Raw genomic sequence first — 26,962 nt, 5'->3', positions numbered from 1 at the left:
GTGGTGCCTTGCATTGCTGGCCGTGATCGGGACTGATGTCCCGATCACGGCCGCCGGTGATCGGCTTTTTTTTTTCTCCTCGCGCTGTCAGCGCGAGGAGGAATAATAGCCGATTACCGACTCCGTTCTATCACATGATCAGCTATCATTGGCTGACAGCTGATCACGTGATAAGGGGTCGGGATCGACCCCTTACACGGATCGGTGATCAGGCGAGTCTCACGGACTCGCCGATCACAGAGCGCGCCGCGCGCGCCCCTCAGGGGGCGCGCAGGCCGCTCGTAACCGGGACGACGTCAATAGACGTAGTCCCGGAAATCTAGGTCCACGCTAATGCCGTCATTCGGCAATAGCGCGGTACCCAAGTGGTTAAAAAAAAAAAATTCAATTCACTTCAAAATTGAACTGCCGATATTGATTGGATTAGTTAAGCATATGCTCAAACAACTTAAATTACCCAAAAGGGTAAAAATAAATGATTAATACTTTACCAGGGCTTAAGAACTCTGTTGTTTTAAGAATCATCAAGTTAGGTGTCCCTAAGGACTTTTTCATTCCTACATCTCTGCGCTCTCTTTTTCTCCTCTCGTCTTCCAAGTTTCTTTCCGTCCAAAAAATTCTATCAGACCCCTAAGATCCTCCAGCTGTAATCTGTAACTAGTCTATATTGCCCTTAGAATGTGGGTGTGGAAATGCCTTTCACATCATGAGAGACATCAAACACATATCATTTCCTGGATAACCCTTATACAGTACCTGCTGCCGATATTGTGTTTCCAACACGCTGGAAATCAAGGCTGTGCTTCTTGTGCTCACTGCCCCCACGAGATGCCATGCATCCATAGGAATCCATTGTGGGCGTTGAGCGCGAGTAGCGACAGAGCTTGGAGCTGGCTCCAGCGACGGAGCTTGCAGGTGTCAATCTCACCACTAACAGCAGCGAGATTGACACAATATTGGGGGCACCTACTGTAGGTGAAATTGTAGTTTCCTTTATTCGCCATTTCAAAGGGGGCAGTACAGAATTCGAATTTATTTTATTCTAATACTTGTAAGAAATCAATCTTCATGTAACCTTTAACTTAAGACTTAACAGAAAACTATGAAATATCTAAAGCAGACAGTGCATCTACAACTCAGAAATATGGTTGTGAGACTGTTTGGATAAGGTCATTAACCCAACTTCTTACATACCTTGAAAGCTAAGTCATGGCACCAATAAAACCTCCCAGTTATTCAAAATACAAGGATTTGACATCAGTATAATTTCTATACTCTTAAACTTTTCATTGGATTATATATTTGTAACCCTAATCATGATAATATATATTTATTAATGGTTTATGAATGTCTAATACAATACATTATGAATATATTATGAAAGAAAATTAACAAAATAAATAAACCAATATATGTAAAATGATTTGCTTAATCATACATATAATTTATCTAATGTCATGTGATAACAACACCATATATTTGGGATTATATGATTGCTTTTGCAGTATATAATACAATATGTTTCATATGGTCATATTTGAATAAGCCCTTTCTCTTATTCATGGAAAAAAACTAGGTCTGTGAACTCATTTGAAATATGAGTCTCTCAGTCTAAACACTGCCCATGGACCCTGTTCTTATCTTTACAGGCTGACAGAAAGAAAATTTACAATCTTAAGGGAACTTAAAAGAAGGCACATAAAACCTTCTTGTGAGGGTTTCTTAGTTTCAAAGAAAATTACTAAAGTTAACCTCTTTGAGACTTTTTTTTTTAAACAAGATGGCTTCTGTTTGTTCATAGCATATATATGAAAAATATACACTATAAAGGCCTCGGGAATTAATTATTTTTAACCCCAATAGTCCTGGCGACAATATAGAGAATACATTGGGCAGGGAGATTTGGGGTTGAGTCAAAAAGAGCATAATGTCATCCACATACATGCAGAGTTTGATTCAATAATTTTTATTGAACAAATATAGAAACGTATTACAAAATATTACATATTCAATATTGCTGTCATGACAAGAATAGCATTCAAACTGTAATTTTCTTTAACTACAGAGTATAAGTTACATTCCATTTCTTTGATACATCCAAGGAATATTGCCCAATAGCAAAGCGTTACATTTAACACATTCATAAAGAGATTGGAATCTCCCCCCAGCGCATCCCCATGGGAACAAGCTGTGCCTCAAGAGGGGTGATCCCCCCCACCCCGTTGCTCCTTCAATGCTGAAACTGCGCATCAACTTTTAAGGAAAACAGCATATAATCAATACATGTGGTTTGGAACACTATAGAAGAATAACAAAAAAAAATATTTACAAGAAAATATCTTACTAAGACTTTGGTAATTAAGGTGTGTAAGAAAAAGGCTTTCTGAGGGGACCAGTTGGTTTCATATTTAGAGGTGTTACCATCTCTGTATGCCATTATCCTTTCGTATTCAGCTATCATATTTATTTTAGCTGTGATATCCTTTAAATTGGGCATATCCTTAGACTTCCATCTATACATTATTGCAGATCGTGCTGCCAGTAAGATATGTGCATTTAATTGCATTTTTCCAATGGTGTTCTGAGAACTCTTTTCCCAGTTATTTTTCCCGTTTCAGTAAGGGTTTGTGCTTGGTGAATGCATCTTTTGATTACAGTGAGTTATAAATTAGGGAAATACCTTTCAGTTTTGGGTTGCAGGACTGGATACATTTTCATACTTTTTCTATGATCGGTATATGGGTGACCTTTGTTCTTTGATAACAGGAGGAAATCTGGGTGTAAGTAAATAGTTCTATGTTTGGAATGTTGTATTTTTGTTGAATAGTTGTAAAAGGCATTCATTTATCCCCTATGATGATGTCTGCTAAATTTAGTATATTGTTTTCTAACCATTTGTTTAACCGTAAATTGAGGATTATCCACTGGAGGGTTTCTAGAGGGATAGGGACATTAGCTGTCGGGTAGAAATCGGTCCCGTTCGGGTCTAGCTCAGACCAGGCCTGAACTGTTGCCTGAATAGTGGGGTGGTCTGCTATGTCACTGTTTTTACGTGGATTGGAGGCCATACAAAGTGAGAGTAGAGATTTATTATGTAACCATGCCAGATCTAGTTGACACCAGGGTTTAATAGTGGGTTCAGTGAACCAATTTTTAGGGTTGTCAAAGACTGCTGCTGTAAAGTATTCTTTTAACACTGGTAAGCCCATACCTCCCACAGATTTGTGTCTGCTTTGTATGTTTGGAGAACATCTAGCCCTTCTCCCTGCCCACACAAATTTTGATAGTTGCCTTTGCATTGTTGTGAAAAGGAGGAGAGTATTTGAATTGGCAGAGCTCTGAAGTAGTAAATTAATTTTGGGAGTAGTAAAATTTTGTACACTGCTCGGTGTCCAGGCCAGATTAAGAAGTATTTTTGGATTCTAGAGAGTTCTTGTTGAAAGGTGTTGACTAGTGGGGTGTAGTTGATATGATATAGATTTGTGAGGGGGGAGGTAAGTTTAATTCCTAAGTAGGTTATGGAGTCTTTGGTCCAAGGATATGGGAGGTTTCATTTTAGGGACATATCCAGGTTTTTATCCATATACATTCCTAATATGTTTGACTTGGTGGCATTAACCTTGTAATAGGACACTGCACTGAACAATTGCAATACTATATGACATTGTCTGCAAACAATGATATTGTATGTTGGTGTTTGTGAGCTTTGATGCCCTGTATGTTCGGGTCTAATCTTATTTTCTCCACTAGGGGTTCCATAATTAAGGCAAAAATTATAAGGGACGGAGGAGATCCCCTGGTTTGGAAAACATTCAATCATTAAAAACAAATTCTGATGGGGATGAGTTTAGTGCTAATAATGCATTTTGCATTGGGACGGTCATTCCAAATTTCTCCAAAATATACCCACAGTGCACTCTGTTGAAAGCCTTCTCTGCATCCAACGTGAGGAGCAGGGAAGGCTCCCTTTTCTTTTCAACCAGATGTAGGAGGTTTAGCATTCTTTTAGTAGCATTTGTAATCTGGCGACCCAATACAAAACCTATTTGATCATGATTTACCAGTTTTGGCAGCAGGCTTGTTAGTCTGTTTGCTAGCATCTTAGTGTACAGTTTTTACATCTACGTTCAATAAAGAGATTGGCCTAAAGTTTTGTGGTAAGTTAGGCTCTTTGCTGGGCTTGAGAAGAGTGATTATTGTGGCTGTGAGCATTTCCGGGGGAAATTTCGCAGTGGCCATTGCCGCCTTGAAGATTTGATGTAAGTGCGGTGACAGGATGGTGCCAAACAGTTGATAGTATTCAGATGAATATCCATCAGGTCCTGGGTATTGTTGTGGGGGAGGCATTTCATAGTTTTTTTCTATATCCTGTGCTGTAAAAGGTTGGTTCAAATGGTGCAAATCAGTTTGAGATATTGTAGGTAGGTTCACCAAGGCTAAGAAGTCTGATATTATGTCATCAGTGGGTTGGAAAGTTTTAGGGTAATTTCTGAGATCGTAAAGCGTTGAGTTCTGCTAATTGAGACTTTCTAAGTGGTGGTTTTTGGCTAATAATTTGTTAAGCCGTTCTGACCATTGCTTCTTTATTTTTGCGCTCATCTGTATGAGCAGTCCCCTAATGTAGACTTTGTGGGTGTTCCACAGTATGATAGGGATCATTGATGAAGGACATTTAATGGTGAAGAATTCTATAAGTGCTTTTTCTATTTGGTCTAAGTTATTAGGTTGAGATAGGGTATAGATGTCATTACACCATCTGCTTGCCCTGGTTTCGGCACGTCGATCCCCCACACTAATGGAAATCAGTGCATGGTCTGACCATGTACAATGGATTTCTGACTGCACAGCCTGTTTGTCTACTAAAAACAAATCTATGCAAGAATATGTGTGATGTACACTAGAGTAGAACGTAAAGTCTTTTGATTATGACGTATGGAGATGTCAACACTCATCAAGATCCAAGGAGGAAATTAATCGGTCAAGAGTTGCTCTGCGCTGTTGGTGTCTTGTTACGCTGGACAAGTCCAGATCTTTGTCAGGGATTACGTTTCCTTGTCTCATTGTGGAGACTTTCTTCCAAATCTTTAAAAAAAATGCTAGTTGATTTGTGTTGGGGAGATACACATTAACCAATGTGTATTTGGTGTGATCGAGTTCACATACAAGGACTATATGTCTGCCTGAATCGTCCAAGTGTACGTCCAGACTTATGAATTGGATGGAATCCTTGATTAGGGATGAGCCGAACACACCCCTGTTCGATTTGCATCCAGAACATGCGAACAGGCAAACAATTTTTTGAACACGTGAACACTGTTAAAGTTTATGGGACACGAGCATGAATAATCAAAAGTTCTCATTTTAAAGGCTTATATGCATGGTATTGTCAAAAAAGTGTTTGGGGGCCCGGGTCCTGCCCCATGGGACATGTATCAATGCAAAAAAAGTTTTAAAAATGTCAGCCGTTTTTGTAAACGGGTGACTGCAAGCCCCTCTGACAACATGGGGAAAGCCATAGGGAAGTCCCCGTGCATCAGAGGGGGCTGGGTCACCGGGTGGCCCTGCCCTCCATTATATAAGAAGTTTCAGAAGAACTGAAGCATCACACGTGGAAGACTCCCACTGAGGCGGATCATGCGGACAGAGGAGAGAAGAAGCCAGAGCAAGAGGCAGGACGAGAAGAACAGAGGAAGAAGAAGATGTAGAAGAAGAAGAAAGAAGATGGAAGAAGAAGCGGAAAGAAGAAGAAATTAATAAAGGACTTGTCAAAAACCGTCTCTTGTTTTTTTTTTTAACCCTCTTTACACTTTTTTGTGAAATGGTAGGGGTACATTTGTACCCCATTACCAATTCACACAAGGGGGTGGGATCTGGGGGTCCCCTTGTTAAAGGGGGCTTCCATATTCTGACAAGTCCCCCTCCCGCAGACCCCCACCACCAGGCAAGGATTGTGCGGATGAGGCCTTTCTCCCCATCAACATGGGGACAAGGTGCTTTCCCAAAGCACCCTAGCAATGTTGAGGGCATGTGGCTTGGTATGGTTCAGTGGGGGGGGGCGCTCTCTCGTCCCCCCTCTTTTCCTGTGGCCTGCCAGGTTGCGTGCTTCAATAAGGGTCTGGTATGGATTTTTTTTTAAATTGTGGCTGAAGGGTCTGGTATGGATTTTGAGGGGGATCCCCACGCCATTTTTTTAAATTTTGACACGGGGTTCCCCTTAATATCCATACCAGACCTGAAAGGCCTGGTATGGAATTAAGTGGGACCACCACCTTTTTTTTACATTTTTTTTTTTGGTTCGGAGTTCCCCTGTGGGGAAATTCCATGCCGTTTTTATCAATGAACTTGTATGTGTATTGTCGGACCAACAATTCATTATAGCTCGCGAGTAGTTTTAAATTACTTTTTTTCCTTTAGAAATGTCAGACTGTTGTAAACATGGGAAACATGCGACTTTCAAAGGGTGTTCCGCGCCTTTCGAATTTGCCCCGAACACCCAAAATTGTTCGCTATTCGTCGACTGGTGAACAAATAATGTTCGAGTTGAACTCATGTTTCGACTCGAACATAAAGCCCATCCCTATCCTTGATAGATATTGCCACTCCCCTTTTTTTGGGAAGGGCCGTTAGCTTGAAAGATGTGGGGGAATCAGCAGTGTTGGAAAGTAGGTGGTCCGTGGGAGACAAAAAGAGTCTCTTGAAAGCAGATTACATCGCTTTGGAGTTTTTTTTTTTCTTTTCATGCCATCTGCCTCTTATGAGAGCTGTTCAGCCCTTTAACATTAAAGGGGGTGATTTTAAGTAGCATGTTGAAATGACGAGGAAGTCAGTTTGTGGTTTGAGTAGGAATGTGCTGATGTAATGTTGAATTACATGACTCTGGATGGGAAGCGGAGGCGATCCTGGTAGGTAGATGAACGTTGGATGATGAAATGTAGCCTGCCGTATCAGTACACAGAGATGGTAGGATCCTTTAGAAAAACCTTTTAGAAAGAACAGTTATTTGAGGTTCAAAGAAACACAACAGTATAACAGCTTGCCATTCTAAGGAGAATCTGAACAACCTCTCAACTTAAGGGGGTAATTGAGAAACTGAGTAAAACAAAGCATCATTCCCCTGGGCCATCAGGGGAAGGTTATGTGTGCGGGACATGTCATATTATCATATTAGTGATCAAATGTGTGGTGCCTTTCTTTGTTACAAGCAGCTTCACTGGATACATGAGATCTTCCAGGGGTGCCTCAGGGAGGACTGCTTTCATAACATTAACAAAGTAATCTTTCAGGTCAGGGGGCTTAACTGTCTCAGGGACCCCCCTGATTTTTGTGTTGTTTCTCCTGGATCTGTCCTCTAAATTTGCCAATTTGAGTTTCATCCGCATCAAATTGTTGTCTCTCTCATTGTGGCATCCACTAAGTCATTAAAAGGTAGAGGCAAATTCACCCATTTTTGCTTCCACATGAGAGAACCTCTTGTTTACTGTGGATATTTCTGATTTAAATTGTCGGGCCAGTGCTAGTATATCAGCATGCAGAGTGGATCTTAAAGACACTAACATATCCTTTAAAGTGGTATTCATTCTGGCATATTAGTAGTGGAAAAGTCAGAAATTGAATTCTGCAATTCCCTGGTATCATCTAGGGATGAATTCAGGCTTACCGCCAGGTCTTCCACTGTAGGACAGTCCATATTTTACCTGCTTTTGGCCAGGCTAGATGATGCAGATGGTGGTGGAGAGAGGGAGAGGGGTTAAAATAGGGGCATAATGTTTATAGTAACTGGCAGTAAACCCATCTGGGCCTGGAGCATCCAAACACTTTAAATATGTGATTACTCTGAGTATTTCTTCCTTAGTAAAAGAGGAATTGAGCGATTCTAATTGAGAAAATGACAAGGAAGGAAGAGGAAGGGAGGTTAGCCAATTGAATGATGCCTGTGGGGGGGGGGGGGCAGGGGGAGTGGGGATGGGCAAGTAGAGTTGAATAGAAGTTTTAAAAAATGTTAAGGACATCCTTAGGGAGTGATAATATATTACCCGTGGCATTACAGAGTTTATATAGATGGGGGAATGCAAGGTATGGTTACGTTCGTGGGCGAACATGGAGGATGCCGTGTTGCTATGTAGGAGAAATTTGGCTTTCGAACATCGAAGGGATTTTTCTACTTTGGCTGATAACAAGGTATTTAACTCCAACCATTTCTGAGCTATTAGTTGTCTATTAGATAGTGTTGGGTTTCCAACTTGTAGTCGAATGTAATGTAGTGTAATTTATCTAATTCTGTGGTTAACGTATAAATTTGTTGCCAGTGCTCTTTATTTTTCCTTGAGGCAATACTTATGAGACAGCCTCTTAAAGAGAGTACCAGGGGATATTATCTGGTCTGGCGTTTAAATGAAAGTACTCTTGAATAGCGGTAGAAAGGTATTGGCAGGTAATGGGATCTGTAAGCAGAGAGTCATTTAAACGCTTAGTGTATGGAGTGTCTGACAAACCAATTAGAGTAATAGATAAGATTACAAAGTTATGATCAGACCATTGGCAGAGATGGGTTTAAGAGTTAGTGAAGTTAACTAGAATAATGGGGGGTACAAAAAATGTAGTACAACCTGGCAAACGAGTCATGGGGGTAGGAATAAAATGTGTAGACCTTAGCTCTAGAGTTGTGTGAAAGCCAAGCATCTGTTAATTGTAAGGACTATAGTATTCTGGTCAGTAATTTGGGGAATGCTTTAGAGGAGAGATAGGCGGTACTCCTGTCTATCTGAGGGTGGACCACAGGGTTAAAGTCACCACATATAAAACATATGAGCTAAAGAGTATCTTTCAAAGATTTTAAAAAGGGCTGTAAAAAAGGAAGCCTGTGCTACATTGGGAGCATACACATTCGCAATCGTAAGTTCCCACCCTGCTACCAGACCCTTGATTATAAGGCACCTGCTGTCCGGGTCTCTGAAAATGTGTTTTACTTCAAAGGGGAATGTATTATGTAACAAGAGCTACCCCTCTACACTTGATGAGTGCAGTGTATAAAAAGCCTGTTTGTACATTCTGTGAAAGTAGGTAGGATGATTATTGGAGGCAAAATAAGTCTTTTGTAGTAAAATAATTTGTGCGCCCAACCATTTATAACTTGTAATGGCTTCCTTATGCTTGTGGGGATAATTAGACCCTTGCACATTATGCATAATGCATGTAATTACCATTGATAAGATGAAATCCTGTTAGGTTCATCTGATATATATATATATATATATATATATATATATATATATATATATACTGTATATATATATATATATATATATATATATATATATATATATACAGATTAACTTTATATGTACACACTACATGGTGGATACTACTCTGGAACTCCTACGGACGTTTGGCTGGCTTTACATCAATTATCCAGCGGTGTTCCCTTGTGGGGGTAATCTTTTTTCCCCTGTATACTGGATTGTCTTTATGATGGCTTTTGGCCCAGATATTCCATGAACCATTATACTTGCAGAGAGAGAGGAAACTCAGGTTTATCACAGCCCCTGTCTGTGGCTATTCTACGATCCAATCGTCATTCTAGGCTCCAATTTCATTCAAGCGGAGGTTCGATTCACGAATCAAAAAAAACCCTCCCTTATATGGTTGTCATAACTAGTGGACATGTAGCTGATCCCAGGTGGGGTGTTGTTCAGAATATAATGCTCCTTTAAAAGCAGCTCCTAGATCACAAACAATACAAGCTCCAGAAGAAGTGTGTCTTACACGCGAAACATGTTGAGCCTCCTTCCTTGAACAGTACATATTATACCGCAAATATCTTTTCTGTTTATGAGAATAGTGAAGTAAATGTATATGATCTGTAACAATTTCCAGAGTCTTATTTGGAAAATGAACGGACCATAGTAGCGGTAATTGTATTATATGCTATATATAGATTATGAGTATTGTTGTGCAACATGGTTTTAAGCTATTTTGTATTAAGTATTATACAATCATTTTTTAAACAATAAAGCTTATTATTTTATACCATTGTTTGTTGTCTTGTCTATGGTGCCTAAAAAGTCCATAAGCCCTTCCCTTTTTTTCTTTTCAAAGGTATATTTCTATACATGGATCAACCCCTTAAAAAATAGAAAGTGGCCTTCCGGGTCAGAGAATAGGAATAGTAAGAAAAAGGGGAAAATTGTGTGGATGCTATGGTAAATCCCCTTGCCTTAGGGACGGGGATACACTATGATACCATTAATCAAATATTGTAAGGGATAGGCGAGGTCATCAATATCCAAAATAATTAATCGGTGCAAAATCAAAGAAAGAAAATTCATAAATATAAAGTCAAAAAATCATATACAGTATGTGCAGTCCATGATTTTTAGAAATGAAGCATGTTGCCAGGGAAAAAAGTGCATAAACAGGCATCAATAAAAAAAACATTTAAAGTTCATCCAGTATTGAGTTGTAAAGTGCTCTGTGCTTGTGCAAATACTACAACACCCAGTGTGTAGACCAGTGTTGCCAACCGCCCGCATTTTTACTGGCAGCCCGTAAAAACAGGGCACTTTTTCCCCGCCCGTAAATGTCCGTAGCACAAAATAGGTGCCAGTAAAAATGTCTGTGACCAGCTCAGCTTGGAACTGCACATGCGCAATTCCCGGAGATGCCCGAGAGCCAGCTGCCGAGAAGATCCTATCTGCACCTCTGAGAATTGCTCCGCCCACCACCGCCTCTCAGCCAATCAGCATTACTGTAACCAGTCCTCCTCCTGCAGCCCGCCACATTTGACAAGAAGATGCGGCCAGCCAGCCGAATGTGTGGCTGTGCTGTATTGAGGCGGCGGGAGTCTGCTTTGCTCTTTCTTCCCTGCACTTAACATTACCAGGCATCACCATCGCTTGTTCTCCTGGCCACACTGTGACAGAGGAGAGGCACGGATGTGGGCTGCATGTTCTAGAAAGCCTGCTTCTCCTCTGTCAGGACCGGAGTGGCTGCTGTGAGTCTGTGACAAGGAGTGAGCCAGAGCAGGCTCTCTGTAATGTCCCGCCCCCCCCTCCCCCTTCTCCGGTCAGCAGAATGAGAGTAGGGGGAGCATACTAGCGCCCCCTACATATGGGAATAGGGACAAGGGAATTTCAGTTAGATTTTATAACAGTAATTAATTGGTTACTTACCTGGTCACCTGATCAATCCTCCAGAATATTCTACAGTTACATCAGGTGATCCAACGAACCTATGAAAATAAACAGAAGGTTATAAAAGGAAAACAACCAACGAATTTCTTCAGAACGATGGTTGCAGCAGAAGAAAAAGGCGCCCCTGCGCTGTTCTCTTACCTGCAATGGATTCTCTGCTGCGTCAGCTGATTGAGAGGGCCTCTGCTCCGGATGGCGATGCTTGGATGAGATTCTGCTTATCCTCAGGCCAGTCTCCAGCTTCTTCTCCAGCGCTGCCTCCTCCCTTTCGTGCCATAATTCCGGGCCTTTCTCCTGCTTCCTCCGCTCTCCCCTCCGTCGTTCCGCCGCCATCTGTTTCAATTGCGGAAGATACAGTTGCTCAGCTGTCCTCTCTTCCTTCACAGCCCCTTCCTCCTATGGCTCCTCCTCCTGTGCATCAGATAATTTCCCCCTCCGGAAACTCAGATGTTGGCTTGGCTCCTCTGCAAATGAGTGCCTCCTCCACGGCAGCGTCATCTGTTGCTAGGCAGACTTCGGAAGGCGATGCTGGAGCATGCGCAGTTGCCACTGGACGTCCACAGAGGAATAGACAGAGGCCGGTTCGCTGGATCGAATCCAGGTGCCAGCCTGTGAAGAAAAAAGCAAAGGTTAAGGGTAATAATAATAGCTCTCAATTTCATTGTAATTCTTCTTTTAATAATGACTTTTATATGCATTCTTTGAGAGTAAATGAGCAAGTTGCTGAAGGGATGGAAAATGTTATTTCGTCAGCTGTTCAGCTTACTAATAATTCATTCGCTGATAAAGATGATTTATTGCCGTCTGCTAATCTGATTGGTACTACACCTTTACCGAATAATTCTGTGCATAATGTTCCATCTCCTTCATTTTGCAATATATTGCCTTCTGTTTCTTTACCCTTACCTGATACTTTATCTGCTGTTTCTCATTCCACTCCTTCTGTTACAGAATCGCATAACTTATTAGCAAATTCTGCATCGCTTGCTGATGTACAGCCAGGAACTTCTGCACAAGTTTCGTCTTTGACGACTGCATCTTCTCAGACTAGTGTACAGCCTGGGGATAGAGGTGAGTCTGAACAATTACGTTCATTGTTGTCTTCGTTTAATTCCTTTACGGATTATTTCAAGCGTTGCATTAACAATTTATCGGTTAATTCTGACTCTCCATTGTTGCAAGCTTGGAAGGATGTTGCTCCACCTATTTCAAATGTTATGCATTCAGAAGTTTTGCCTTCGGCGTTTTCTGCGCCGGCTATTACTCAGTTATCGGTTCCTTCAATCCCTGAGAGTTGCTTTAAAGAAGCATTGGTTTGCGAGTTGTCACCTCTTGGTTTTCATTTGTCAGCAACTGTTAAAGAGAAAATCTGGAAAGGTGATTATGTTGATATTCTTTCCCTTCTCCCTTCTTTTAAAGAGAACCGTTTAGAAAAGAAAGAATCTGAAGATGACAGACGCAAATCGGCTCCTCGTTCTTTTAATAACTGGCTTCAAGCCTTTTGTATTTTTGCGAGCGTTATGGGTGAAAAACACCCTGAATTGTGTTGTGGAATGTTTCAACATGTTGAGATTATTCTTGAAGCTTTTAAAAAATTTTCTGGTCTTGCATGGTTCTATTATGATGAATCGTTCCGTCAAAAGTTGGCAATCCATAAAAATTTGAAATGGGGTTCCAAGGATGTTGGTTTGTGGCTCAATCTCTTGATTCCTAAGAAACAATTGCTTCCTTCTCCATCTTTGCAACCGGCTCCTTTCAGGAAAGGTCTCTGTTTCGGATTTAATGAAGGACAATGTAAATGGCCTAATTCTTGCAGTTACAAACACGAATGTGCCATATGTTCTGGTAATCACCCGTCTTTTCGTTGTTTTAAAAAATCGGCTACTAATGTCCCATCTAATGTGCGGGATAATTTTCGTACTGGCGGCAACTCCAGTGAAGCTAGTCGAAATGTTGCCATTTCTGCAAATTTGGCCAGATCGTCCGACAGCGGATCTCATAATTGATGGTTTTTCACACGGTTTTCGATTGCCAATTTTTGACGGCTCAGGTTGCATCTGTCATGAAAATCTTCCTTCTGTCAAGCGTTTTCAAGGGGTAGTTGCAGAAAAAATAAGTAAAGAAGTCCGCGAAGGCCGTGTGGCAGGGCCGTTTTCTTCCCCGCCTTTTATGAATTTTAGAGTGTCCCCTCTTGGTTTAATACATAAAAAAGATAAGGGTAGTTTTCGTTTGATACATCATCTTTCGTACCCTCTGGGCGCTTCGTTGAATGATAGTATCGATCCTCTTGATAGTTCTGTTACGTATTCTTCATTTGACGATGCGGTTTCTAGGATTCGTCTGTTTGGTCAATCCGCTTTGCTAGCAAAGGCGGACATCAAGTCAGCTTTTCGTTTACTGCCTATTCATCGCTCTGCATACAGCTCCTTGGGTTTTTGCTTTGAGGGTGCGTTTTATTTCGATAAAAGCCTTCCGATGGGTTGTTCATTGTCTTGTAAATATTTTGAAGCTTTTGCTTCTTTCCTTGAATGGGCGGTTTCGTTTCAAGCTAATTCCACTAATATTATTCATTACTTGGACGATTTTTTATTTTTTGGTCCCGCTGATTCTTTACATTGTTTTTATTTGTTTAGTGAATTCCGTGTTTTATGTGCACGTTTTGGTATTCCCCTGGCGTTGGAAAAGACTGTGTGGCCCACTACCTGTCTGGAATTTTTGGGGATTACTATTGATACTTCTTTGATGGAATGTCGCCTCCCTTCTGAAAAACTTGTTAAGTTGCGTCAGTTAGTTTCCTTGGTTGTATCTAAACGAAAGGTCACAGTGAAAACGTTGCAATCTCTGTTGGGAATGCTTGCCTTCGCCACTCGCATAATTCCTATGGGTCGTGTTTTTTCTAAAAGGCTCTACAAAGTCTTAGCGGATTATAAGTCGCCATTTCATTTTGTTCGTCTCTCCTCTGAGCTGATCTCGGATCTATTGGTTTGGGATCAATTTTTATCTACCTATAATGGTTGTTCAATTTGGCAAGCCCCGTTTTGTGACTCTTCAGCTATTTCACTATACACTGATGCGGCTGGTTCGATTGGTTACGGCGCATTTTGGCAGGGTCACTGGTCTATGGCTTTTTGGCCTACTTCTTGGGTCGAGCAGGGTCTTACCAAAAATATAGTTTTGCTTGAAATTTTTCCTATTTTGGTGGCCCTTGATGTTTGGGGCGATCGACTTAGGAATTGTCGCATTCTCTTTCACTCTGATAACAAGGGCGTTGAATATGCAGTAAATTGTTTGACATCTAAATCGTTACCAGTGTTAGCAGTTTTGAGGAAGTTAGTTTTTTATTGTTTGAATTTCAATTTATGGCTTAAGGTCAAGTATATTCCAGGTAATATTAATTTAATTGCTGATTCTTTGTCACGTTTTCAGCTCGATCGATTTCGCAGTTTGGTACCCGAAGCGGATCCAATTGGTTGTCCTTGCCCGGAAGCGTTGTGGTCAGTGGTTTGCCCTCCGTAGTTTCGTCCATTTCCAATTCTTTGGCACCTTCCACGCGGGCGCAATACAACGCCGCGTGGTCACTTTGGTGTTCCTTTTTCAATTCTAAAGTCATTGATGTGAATCAATTTTCTGAAGCCTTGGTTTTAGCCTTTGTTGAATTTATGATGCTTCATTCTTATTCATATTCTCATATCGTTAAAATATTAGCAGGCGTTTCCTTTTTTAATAAGATGAGAGGATGGCCTCCTTGCACTCATTATTTTTCAGTCGTTCAGGCTCTTAAAGGATATCGCAAGTTGCACTTCCGAGTTGATGATAGCGTTCCTATTACTTCGATCATTTTGCAACGTCTCTTGGTTGCGTCCTCTGTCATTTGTTTTTCGGATTATGAATCCATTCTTCTGCAGGTTTCCTTTTGCCTTTGTTTTTTCGGTGCATTTCGCATTTCCGAATTGTTGCCTAAATCTTCTTCTGCTTCAGGAGGTTTGTTGTTGTCCGATGTTTTTATGAAGGAGGTTCACGTAAAAATTTTATTACGCTTCAGCAAAAGTGACCAGTTGGGGAAGGGTCGCTGGATTGTAATTCATAAAATGAGCGATTCCCCTCTTTGCGTCTTTTCTTTGTTGTCGAAATTTTTATTGTTACGTCCACTACACGGTAGCCTTCTTTTGGTACATGCTTCTGGCATCCCACTTACACAATACCAGTTCAGGGTTATTTTGAAAAAATGCCTGATATTTTTGGGATTGCAGCATTTGAAAATCACCACCCATTCCTTTCGCATCGGAGCGGCAACTGAAGCAGCTGCGCTGGGTTTTTCTTCCACTGCAATTAAAAGTTTGGGTGGTTGGCAGTCTAACTGTTTCAAATCTTATGTGAGACCTAATTTATGTTTTTCTGCTTTGTAGGGGCCCCTTGTGTGGTGTGGATAATCGGACATTCGTTCGTTTTCTGGGCTGAAACCAGGGCTTCATTGCGCTACTACGGCCTCAACCTAGGTCTTGATGATTCCTCCTTTAAAGTACTTTGGTTTGGATGCAGAGGAATGTCGTGGTTTGAACTTCAGTCATCGATTCGTGCTCGGCTTTCTTCTCACCCTCAACCTTCTATTATTATTTTACATGTAGCTGGTAATGATTTAGGTTTTGTTAAAACTTTAGATCTGGTTGCGCAAATGAAAACAGATCTTACTCATCTTCACGATATTCTGCCATCGACGGTTTTAGTTTTTTCTGAAATTATCCCTCGGTTAAAATGGTTGGTTGATCCAACACATTTCTTTTTAGAAAAAATTTGTAGACGTGTAAATAGATTTCTTGAGAAATTTATGCCTTTGATAAATGGACTATCCTTCCGTCATGTCGATTTGGAGGGTGGTTTGCCTGGTTTATATCGTTCAGATCAGGTGCATTTATCTGATATTGGCAATGATATTTTAAATTTGGATTTTATTGCTTGTATTGAATTGGCCGTGGCCCGGGTGGGGTGCCAGGCTCCTTGAGTTTAAGGAGCCTGGCGTGTGGTATAGTGTTTTGTTATTACTTTATGGGTTCGAGCTTTCAAAGCTGAACCTTTTTTGGTATTTTATAATCTAAAGATGATTATAAAGGTTATATCGTCAATGTGTGCATATTTTCAATGTTAAGTTGGCTAATATGTATATCGTCATGCCAATAAAATAAAGGGCCGCGGCCATTCATACCACAGATGTGAGTTATTAGCTTTATTTTATTTAAAGTCATTAAGAAATTAAATTTGTCCTCTAGTCCCATGAGAGTAGGGGGAGCATACTAGCGCCCCCTACATATGGGAATAGGGACAAGGGAATTTCAGTTAGATTTTATAACAGTAATTAATTGGTTACTTACCTGGTCACCTGATCAATCCTCCAGAATATTCTACAGTTACATCAGGTGATCCAACGAACCTATGAAAATAAACAGAAGGTTATAAAAGGAAAACAACCAACGAATTTCTTCAGAACGACGGTTGCAGCAGAAGAAAAAGGCGCCCGCCCTCCCCTCCCAATGTCGCGGTCCTTCCCTTCCCTCCCCCGTTTTTACTTGGTAGCCATCTTTTATTTTTCATTGTTGGTATAGTGTTTTGTTATTACTTTATGGGTTCGAGCTTTCAAAGCTGAACCTTTTTTGGTATTTTATAATCTAAAGATGATTATAAAGGTTATATCGTCAATGTGTGCATATTTTCAATGTTAAGTTGGCTAATATGTATATCGTCATGCCAATAAAATAAAGGGCCGCGGCCATTCATACCACAGATGTGAGTTATTAGCTTTATTTTATTTAAAGTCATTAAGAAATTAAATTTGTCCTCTAGTCCCATGAGCATGGAGATCAAGGACACACAGACAGGGCTGTGTGCATTCTTTCCTCATCCCTCTACCAGCAGTGGGGGTGGTGATTAACCACTTCAATACAGGGCACTTACACCTTCCTGCCCAGACCAATTTTGAGCTTTCAGCGCTGTTGCACTTTGAATGACAATTGCGCGGTCATGCTACACTGTACCCAAATGAAATTTTTATCATTTTTTTCCCACAAATAGAGCTTTCTTTTGGTGGTATTTGATCGCCTCTACGGTTTTTATTTTTTGCGCTACAAATAAAAAAATACCGAAAATTTTGAAAAAAATATGTTTTTTTTTGTTTCAGTTTCAAAACTTTGTAAATAAGTACGTTTTCTCCTTCACTGATGGGCACTGATGAGGCTACACTGATGGGCACTGATAAGGCGGCACTGATGGGCACCAATGTGGCACCAATGAAGTGGCACTGATATGTGGCACTGATAGGCGGCACTGATGGGCGACACGGATGGGCGACACGGATGGGCGACACGGACGGACACTGATAGGTGGCACAAATTGGCACTGATAGCTAGCACAGATTGGCATGAATGGGCGGCACTGATGGGCGGCAAAAATGGGCATGGATAGGCGGCACATATGGGCATGGATAGGCGGCACAGATGGGCATGGGTGGGCATGGATAGGCGGCACAGGTGGGCACTGATAGGCGGCACAGGTGGGCACTGATAGGCGGCACAGAAGGGCACTGATAGGCGGCACAGGTGGGCACTCATAGGCGGCACAGGTGGGCACTCATAGGCGGCATTGGTGTTATACTATAGTAATGGATGCCAATCAGTGCCAAACAATAATGCATGCCAATCAGTGATGCCCATTGTGGGCACTGACTGGTATCCATTATGGGCACTGATTGGCACCCATTGTGCTGACTGGCATCCCTGGTGGTCTAGGGAGGATTACCTTTTCCCTGGTGGTCTGGTGGCGTCCCTGGTAGTCCAGTGTGGGCATTCTCGGGGGGGCTGTGCTGATAATCGATCAGCACAGACCCCCCCTGTCAGAGGAGCAGCCGATCGGCTCTCCTCTACTCGCGTCTGACAGACGCGAGTGAGGGAAAGCCGATCACCGGCTCTTCCCATTTACACTGTGATCAGCCGTGATTGGACACGGCTGATCACGTGGTAAAGAGTCTCCGTCGGAGACTCTTTACCGAGATCGTAGTTTCTGGGTGTCAGACTGACAGCCCGCAACAACGATCGCCGCGATGCGCGCCCCCGGGGGCGCGCAGTGGCTCATAATCCTGATCACGTCATATGACGTCTGGTCAGGATTATGCAACCACTTTGCAGCCGTCAATTGCCTATAGGGCTGGCGGCAAGTGGTTAATAATGCAGCAGCAGGACTGAGCAGTTTGCATGAGGGGGACATGGAGTTGCAGGTAATGATTGTGCAGTAACCCCTAGCAACTGAATGATGGGCAGTAATGTACAGTAACAATGTGGGAGCAGTCTCTCGCTCTCTTTGGGGACAAAAATTAAGGGGAAAGCGTCCGAGCTCCAAGATGGACGTGTGAGAAGTGAGCTCCACTCGGTCGCCGGAGAGAACTGACATCCAGAATGTCCATCGGTGACAAACGATCGTGCAGCCTCACCCACTCTATAGCTTAGATACCGAAGCAACATCCAGACATGCCGAAGAATAAAAAACACCCGCAAACACCGCGGAAACTTGCGAACTTCTTCGGAGCGTGCGGGCCTCCACAACATGGCACCGGAGCACGAGAGGATCGCTCTGCGCACCAGTCCACAAACCTTCGGAATGCCCTACATCACCAACTCCATCCCCGAGCTGCTTCTCTCAGCGGATCATCCTCAGGGACTGCCAGCCCATCCACAAGGAGCCCAGTTAAGCAAAAACAGCGGATCTCCTCACCGGACGGCCTCGACATAGAGGTAAGCGGGTCCCCTTCTACAGGCCTCGCTCCACAAACACACGCCTCTGACCCAATTGCGGCCTATCCCACCTCAGACAGGCCGGTCTCAGATATGGTCCTAAAGGAGATGCTGTTGTCCCTTAAGGCCTCCATACAAGTTTTAGCTCTGGGTAACAGAGTAGATCAGGTACAACGTAAGATGGGGGAATGCACTACTTCCTTCAATACTTTAGTGGAGGCCCACAAGTCGCACGGGGAAGAATTCGCCTGGTTAAAAAACAAGGTGGCTGACCTCGAGGACCGGTCCAGGAGATGTAACATAAAAATTAGAGGCATACCCGAGGCCATACCTTCAACCCAACTGCTGCAGTATGTGCACACACTATTCTCCACCATTCTGCCTAAGCTATCCCCTCAGGACTTAACAATTGACAGGATTCACAGGATCCCTAAACCTGCATTCCTCCCTGACAGCTCTCCTAGGGATGTTTTACTTAAGATGCACTACTACCATGTCAAAGAACAAATCTTGGTTGCGTCCCGCAAAACTGAGAACAAACACCCACAGTACACAGAGCTAATTCTCCTTCCTGACCTGTCACGGCATACCCTCCAACAGCGCCGCAACTTGGCAACTATAAGAAAGGCCTTAAGAAACCATAATATACCATACAAATGGCGGTACCCGGTGAAACTATCCATTTCCCATGAAGGGGCCACACACATAATCTCCACCCTGGCAGAAGGGATCGCAGTCTTGCGACAATGGGGCATAATACCCCAGCAAGGCCTACTCGAGCCACAAGTCACACAACTTCGCTCCACCCCTGATGAATGGCAAGTGGTCTCCCGCAAACGGGCTACCAAAAAAGTCACCGATGGAACCACATGAACCCACAACATAGACCATCCGAATCTCTCCTCGGACACAAGGGCTCTACATTATATCCCTTGTTTTTACCCCTGAAGCATGCTACTTATGCAGCTATGTCTGCACCTGAATTGACTTCAAGATTCCTTTCTTAACATTATGTTGTTTTTGTTTATTACTGCGATTACAGTTCCTATCCACTTGGCACCGGACCTGCACACCTTAACCAGACGCCTCCTACTCCATCATCTCCAAGGAAATCCTGGCAGTACGTCATGAACCAACCTCAGGGAGACAAGCCGATCCCAACACCCCCCCAGAGGACACAGTGAGTACAATCATACACGCTACACCCTACTCTTGCTCAATTACCATCACCTGTGCGTCCATTAACGCCAGGGGTCTCAACCACGCTGCCAAGAGACATTCTCTGTGGTCTGAAGCCCAAAAACTGAAGGCTGACATCCTGTGTGTGCAGGAAACCCACTTCCAACTGAAAAACCACCCCCACTGCACACACAGCAATTATCCACATATATTCTTGGCACCCACTCCGGATAAAAAAAAAGGGTGGTGTTCTCCTGGCAAATTCGGGACACCATCTCCTTCAGCCTCAAAGACTCCTGGATAGCTGAAAATGGTCGCTACATCATCATTCAAGGTGACATTAACTCTAAACCCTACATCATTGTGTCGGTATATGGTAGTCTTATTGTAGGTGGTGACTTCAACCTGATTGTTGATCCAAATTGGAAACCTCTACCACCAGCCAGAATGGCAAAACATATATGAACAGGATCCTCCATGCAGCAGAACTGTACGACGTGTGGAGATGTACACACGGCAACGAGAGAACCTATACCTTTTTTTCACATAGACATGGTTCTTACTCAAGAATCTATATGTTTTTAACTGATATGTGGACTTTACAGGATGTCTCCTCCACACGCATTTACGATATTACGTGGTCGGACCATGCTGCTATCTCGTTATCCATCCATGAGAAGGGTGTCTCCCCCTCCCCACCCATCTGGCGCAGTAATGTTAGATTATTACAGGACCCTAGCACTACGAAAATAATTTCTCAACATTTGCAGGATTACTTCCACGATAATGACCACTCTGTAGAGAGTCCATATACACTCTGGAATGCCCACAAGGCATTTATAAGAGGTATCCTAGTTCAGCTGGGAGCTAGAGCAAAGAAGCGCTACACAGCGACCCTAGACTCCATCACATCTGACATTCACAGTCTAGAGTTGCTGAACATGGTGTCGCACTCACAACAGGTAACTAATCAGATCTCTGCACTTAGAGAGAAGTTACAGGAGCACCTCTCCCAAAAGTAAGACATATACCTCCGACGTCTACAGCTGACCACCTACGCCAACGCGAACAGAGCAGGTAAATACCTTGCTAATAGGATTAGGACAGTGCGTACCAAAACCAGAATTTCACATTTAATACACAACACATCCCATCACAAAATTCTTAACCCTCAAGACATTGCAAACCAATTTGCACAATATTATAGCGAACTGTACAAACTTAACAATGACCCACCTACTGTGCAGCCTACCATACCTAAAATATAACACTTCTTAAGAGATTTGGATCATTTGCTGCTTTCAGAAGCACAAATTGAATCCTTGAACTCCCCATTTACTATCCCTGAAATAGAATCTATTATTACCACGCTTCCAAATGGGAAATCCCCTGGCCCGGATGGGCTCACCAATGAGTACTTCAAAAGTTCCCCAACGTTCTCTCCCCATACTTACAAAGAGTCTTCACACAAGCAGCAGAGGAAGCGACATTTTCCCAGGAGATGTTGAAAGCATACATAACTACCATCCCCAAACCAAGGAAAGACCCCACTACCCCAAGTAACTTTAGACCTATTTCTTTACTTAATACAGACATTAAGATTTACACCAAACTGATAGCCAAACGTCTAGAGAAGTATATACCATCTTTAATTCAAAGCGACCAGATGGGTTTCATAAGGAGGAGACAGACTTCTGATGCGACGAGACGAATTGTTAATATCGTTCATTATACTGAAATGTCCAAAACGCCTTCTCTGCTGCTTTCAATAGACGTAGAGAAGGCGTTTGATAGGGTGGAATGGAGTTACATGAAAGAGGTGCTCCTTAAGTTTGGTTTCCATGGTCATATCTCCAATGCAGTGTTGGCCCTGTACTCTTGTCCATATGCTCAAGTACTGACCGCCGGTATGCTGTCCAATACTTTCAGTATCCCAAATGGCACCTGCCAGAGGTGCCCACTATCCCCAACTATCTTTAATCTTATGATAGAACCCCTGGCGGAGGCCATTAGATCACAGGTTGATGTCTCTGGCTTCAGGATGGGGGTCTCGCAACCATGTTATTAATTTGTTTGCAGATGACGTCATCCTGTTGCAAACAAATCCATCCCAGTCCCTACCGTTAATCCATGAAATTCTACAACATTTTGGAGAGATCTCATATTATAAGGTCAACTTTACCAAATCATTGATTTTGGACTTAGGAATAGACAAACGTACCAGAGACCAACTTCAACATGACCTCCCATACAAATGGAAGGAGGATGGCATACCGTACCTAGGTATCACAATAACCAACTCCGCAAAAACAATGGTCACCGCAAACATTAGGCCATTACTCGCTAAGGTTGAAGAGACCCTTAAACACATAGCTAAGACCGAACTGGCATGGATGGTCAAACTAGCTGCATGTAAGATGCTGGTTCTCCCTCATGTACTGTACATGTTTAGGACCATACCAATCCACATTCTGACTCACTTCCTTAGAACTATCTCCACTCTTCTGTGGAGATTCTTGTGAAAAGAGAAAAAGGCACGCTGCTCTCCCCGTATCCTAATTCCTCACAGGCGTGTAGGAGGGGCAGGGCTAATCGACATTTACGACTACATGTGGTCCACTAGACTGGCCAACTCCGACACTGGTTTAGAACCACCAACACACCATTATGGGTTGAGCTGGAAAAAAATATGGCCCAGATTTCTGACCTTGCAGCACTACTCATGGGAGACATATGGAAGCCTTGGGTTCTACGCACAACCTCCCCTACCATACAAACCTCCTTGCAAGCATGGAGGTTCTTCCTAAACCAAAACCACAACATCCTCCACACTATCGGTTATAAATTTCCTCTGAGCTTACTCAAAACCAGAATCCCTATGCTGTCTCTAAAACAGTTCCCTGGATATGGTATCCATACCATCCAAGACCTATCCCTCAATGACAAGGCCCTCACTAGTGAACAGATAATGGAAAAATATGGTCTCCCCAGCCATTATCACTTCACGTGTATCCGAGTTGCACACTTTCTGAAACATAATCCTCGCACAACAATTAAAATACCACCCACTGCGTGGCACTTCCTTACCCGCGAGCACCCGACAAATAAAGGCATATCGATCTTCTATTCTCTTCTGCAGGACAAGAAGACTTCGTGAAGACAAAATCGATCAATACATGGGAAGCTGACATAGGGAATACATTCCCAGATGACCAATGGACGACCGCTTTTCGCGAAATCCAAAAAGCCTCACACTCTGTCAGTCACTGGGCCATGACCATTTGAATTACTAATAGATGGCAATACACCCCTTGTAGACTGATGAAAATCTTTCCACACACTTCGGGACTATGCTGGAGGAACTGCGGACAACCAGGACACTTACTCCATATGTTTTGGGAGTGCCCTAATCTAGTGAGTTTTTGGAACCAAGTATTCCAACTCATAGCATCTCTCACTGGTATCAATACTCCTCCTAACCCAGCCTTAGCGATCTTACATTTAGGTATTGAGGGGTTTCCATACAACATGAGGACTGTAGTTTCCAACATTCTCCTAGCAGCGAGATCCCTGGTTTTACAATACTGGAAAACTGCCACGACTGTGAACATTACTGACCTGACCAGAGAAGTTCACCAACATTACACCCTAGAGCGGGCATTAGCTATCAATGCACTAAAATGTGTGCAATTTGATGTAACATGGAGTATCTGGAGTGTCAAGTTCCGGGGGTCTTAAGTATTTTTGACTCCTTGTTTTATGACAGTTACAGTGTTAAAACTGAGCTAGTATTCTCATTCCTGATAAGAATTGATCTGTGCAGCAGTGTGTGCTAATATAATAGTTTCTATTGTTACTACTTGTTTTTTTTTTTTTCCATCTTGTTTTGTTATATGCCCTTTTTCTTTCCTGTAATGTGAAAACTTAAATAAACTTCAATGAAAAAAAAAAAAAAAAAAAATTAAGGGGAAATCTCTCCAGTTTGACATAGGTCACAAAATGCTGATGGGTTACAATAATCCACCTTTACTATACTGAAAATAATAAATATGTTTTTTGACTTAATATCTTCCTTAAATCACATTGCTAATTGCACATGTAACTTGTTTGTTGCCTAAAAAATTAAATTCACACTTAAAACTGTAATTTTTTTAACTTTTGGAAATGCCAGTAAAAACTTGGCTGTGCCAGTAAATTTTGGGTGCCGTGCCAGTAAATTTCAATCTGGTAGGTTTGATGGACGCCTAACCCGGGAGCTCCATCCCGCCTCAGCAGCTCCGGCCTCTACAACGGCACCTCCACAGGCAATCATCGCCTGGATCTCCCCCACAAGACAGGCGGAAGCCACGGGGACACCCCCGATGTGCTCGCGAGCGGTAAGACGAAACCTTAAGCCCGCTTTTGAAGCCGCTGTGTCTCTGTCAGAGACGGCCAAGATGGCGACGGCCCCACACCGCTCCGCTCCTGCCTGCTCTCCTAGCCCACACACAGTGTGTCTGAGCTATTTGCAAAATTTGCAGAACTCCTGAACAATACTGCCCACAAAATCACAAGTGATATTAAAGCTGACCTACAGCATATAGGTGCTCGCATTGAAATTGTTGAGACTAACTTAGAATCCACCATTACCAGGACCAATCAAAACATGGCTTGCATACAGACTCTGCAGGAACAATTAGAGACTGCACAAGCTAAAATTGATGACCTTGAAAATAGAAATCGAAGGTACAATTTCAGGGTCAGGGGGCTCCCTGAATCCTACAAGGATGTCCCTGAAACCATCACTTCTCTCATTAAGGACCTGCTTCCAGACACCCCGCAACAACCACTGGAACTTGACCGGGCCCACAGAGCTCTCAGACCCCCCGAGCTGACGGGCTTCCCCGAGACATCGTGGTCAAGCCACACTTCTACTCGATCAAGGAGGAGATAATGCGTAAATCCTGATGGACAAGGAAATCAAGTACTGGTGGCTCTTTCCATTTCAACTCAAATTTCTACTAAGAGGCAAAGCTTACACCTTTGGCTCCTTGCAAGAAGGTGAAAAACTCTTGCTACATTTAGGTCTCATCAACCAGGCTCCCAACCCTCCTCAACAAGGATTTCCACCGAACTCAGGTAAAAGACAACTACCTACCAGCCCCCTGATCCCAGTTTGGGAAACTGCACATTCTAAGAAGTCCAAGGAAGCCATACCTCCCTGATTCTGCCAACTGGAAGGACTTCAACTGACTCTTTTCTTCTCCTCAGATGCTCTCTGGGAAGACCTGCTCCCCCACTTGTGCCTCTTGAACTGACAATTCTCTTTGAACGCTCCCTACGACCTCTAGCGAGACGGACTAACAGCAGGCATTGAGTGGGGAGTAAGCCATGAGGCTCCACGCAGAACTTTCATATGGACTTCCTCTCACCTCCCCTCCCCCCATACTTTATTGGGGGGGGGGGCTTGAGGGGAGGGGGTATGAGCTTCCATTTTCCCCCTACTGACATCAGGGGGCAATTCCGTTTCCCCTCCCCCGCTTCATTTTTCTATTTTTTCCTCTTTCCCCCTGCCTTAATTCCGGGACTTGAATTTCCATTGAGATCCAGGTGTTTTATGTGCCTTTTTTATTCCTTTTTTTTTTTTTTTTTTTTTATGATGCTTCTTTTTTTTTTTTTTTTTTTTGATATGCCACATATAAAAGTGTTCAGTGCTTTTTAGGCCTTACTCCCTTCCATTTATATTTCTATCTGCTAAACTGCTACACTGGAGGGCCATGGTTCATAGTTGAACGGGTGCCCTTTTGTTATATTGTGGTACATAGTCAATGAGGCCTTCCTGCTGGGGTGGTGTTCATGCGCCTCCCATTGTCTAGTTACCTAGGTTCTTCCCCGGTGGCTGGACGAGTCTAATCCCTGCCTATTGGAGGGATTGGCTGTATGCATAATTTATCTACTCTTCTGGAGGACTCTGTCCCCTCCAATCTACGGATGACTCTGTTGTCATCTGACCTTCTCTTCTTTCTTTCATCTCTTTAGCTTAACTGTGCTATTCATTCCCTTATCTTTGCAGGAGTCGGCAGGGGGACAGATCCCCAATACAGTCAACTACTTTCTGGGATCCTCGTTTGGTATTGGCTGGGTTCAATGAACACGCGTGGGTAAGTGCTTGGGGTTTCCATGACAGTCCCCCCTTTTCGCTCAATGGCTGACGCACCCTTAACAACATCTCAACCGCTCAAAATAGTTTCCCACAATGAGCAGGGACTAAACTCCCCACTTAAGTGTCGCAAAGTGTTCCAGTACCTACAAACACAATGGGTAGATGTGGCTCTAATACAAGAAACACATTTCCCTAAATGATTCGGCCCCCCCCTTTATCCATTCCAAATTTCCCCTATTCTTTCTAGCCAACGCGGATGATAAAACTAGGGGCGTGGGCATTTTTATCTCTAAACTATGCAAATTCACTCTAAAGTCTGAATTCAAGGATCTGGAAGGGAGATTCCTGCTTGTAGTGGGTGAATTAGATGGCAAGTTATATTCGTTTGTTTCCTACTATGCCCCCAACAGAGGCCAGCTTGCCTTTTTTCAACACATGCTGAACACCCTAACCCCATTGCTGGAGGGCATGGTACTCTTTGGAGGTGACTCCAATACCGCGTTCGACCAGGGTTTGGATAAATCGTACCCCCCCAGGCAAACGCCTAACCAGACCCACTAAACATAGCATACGCATAGCCAAGTTGCTTTTCTAACATGGCCTTGTTGATATTTGGAGAGAAGTTAACCCAACCTTACGAGACTTCACACACTATTCAAATCCCCACAGGTCTTTCG

The sequence above is a fragment of the Lithobates pipiens genome, unplaced genomic scaffold (genome assembly GCF_037356315.1).
Source record: "Lithobates pipiens isolate NorthernLeopardFrog02 unplaced genomic scaffold, aLitPip1_a1.2 Scaffold_25, whole genome shotgun sequence".
Lineage (NCBI taxonomy): Eukaryota > Metazoa > Chordata > Amphibia > Anura > Ranidae > Lithobates > Lithobates pipiens.
The sequence above is the reverse complement of the archived record's forward strand: the minus strand, read 5'-3'. Positions refer to the sequence as shown.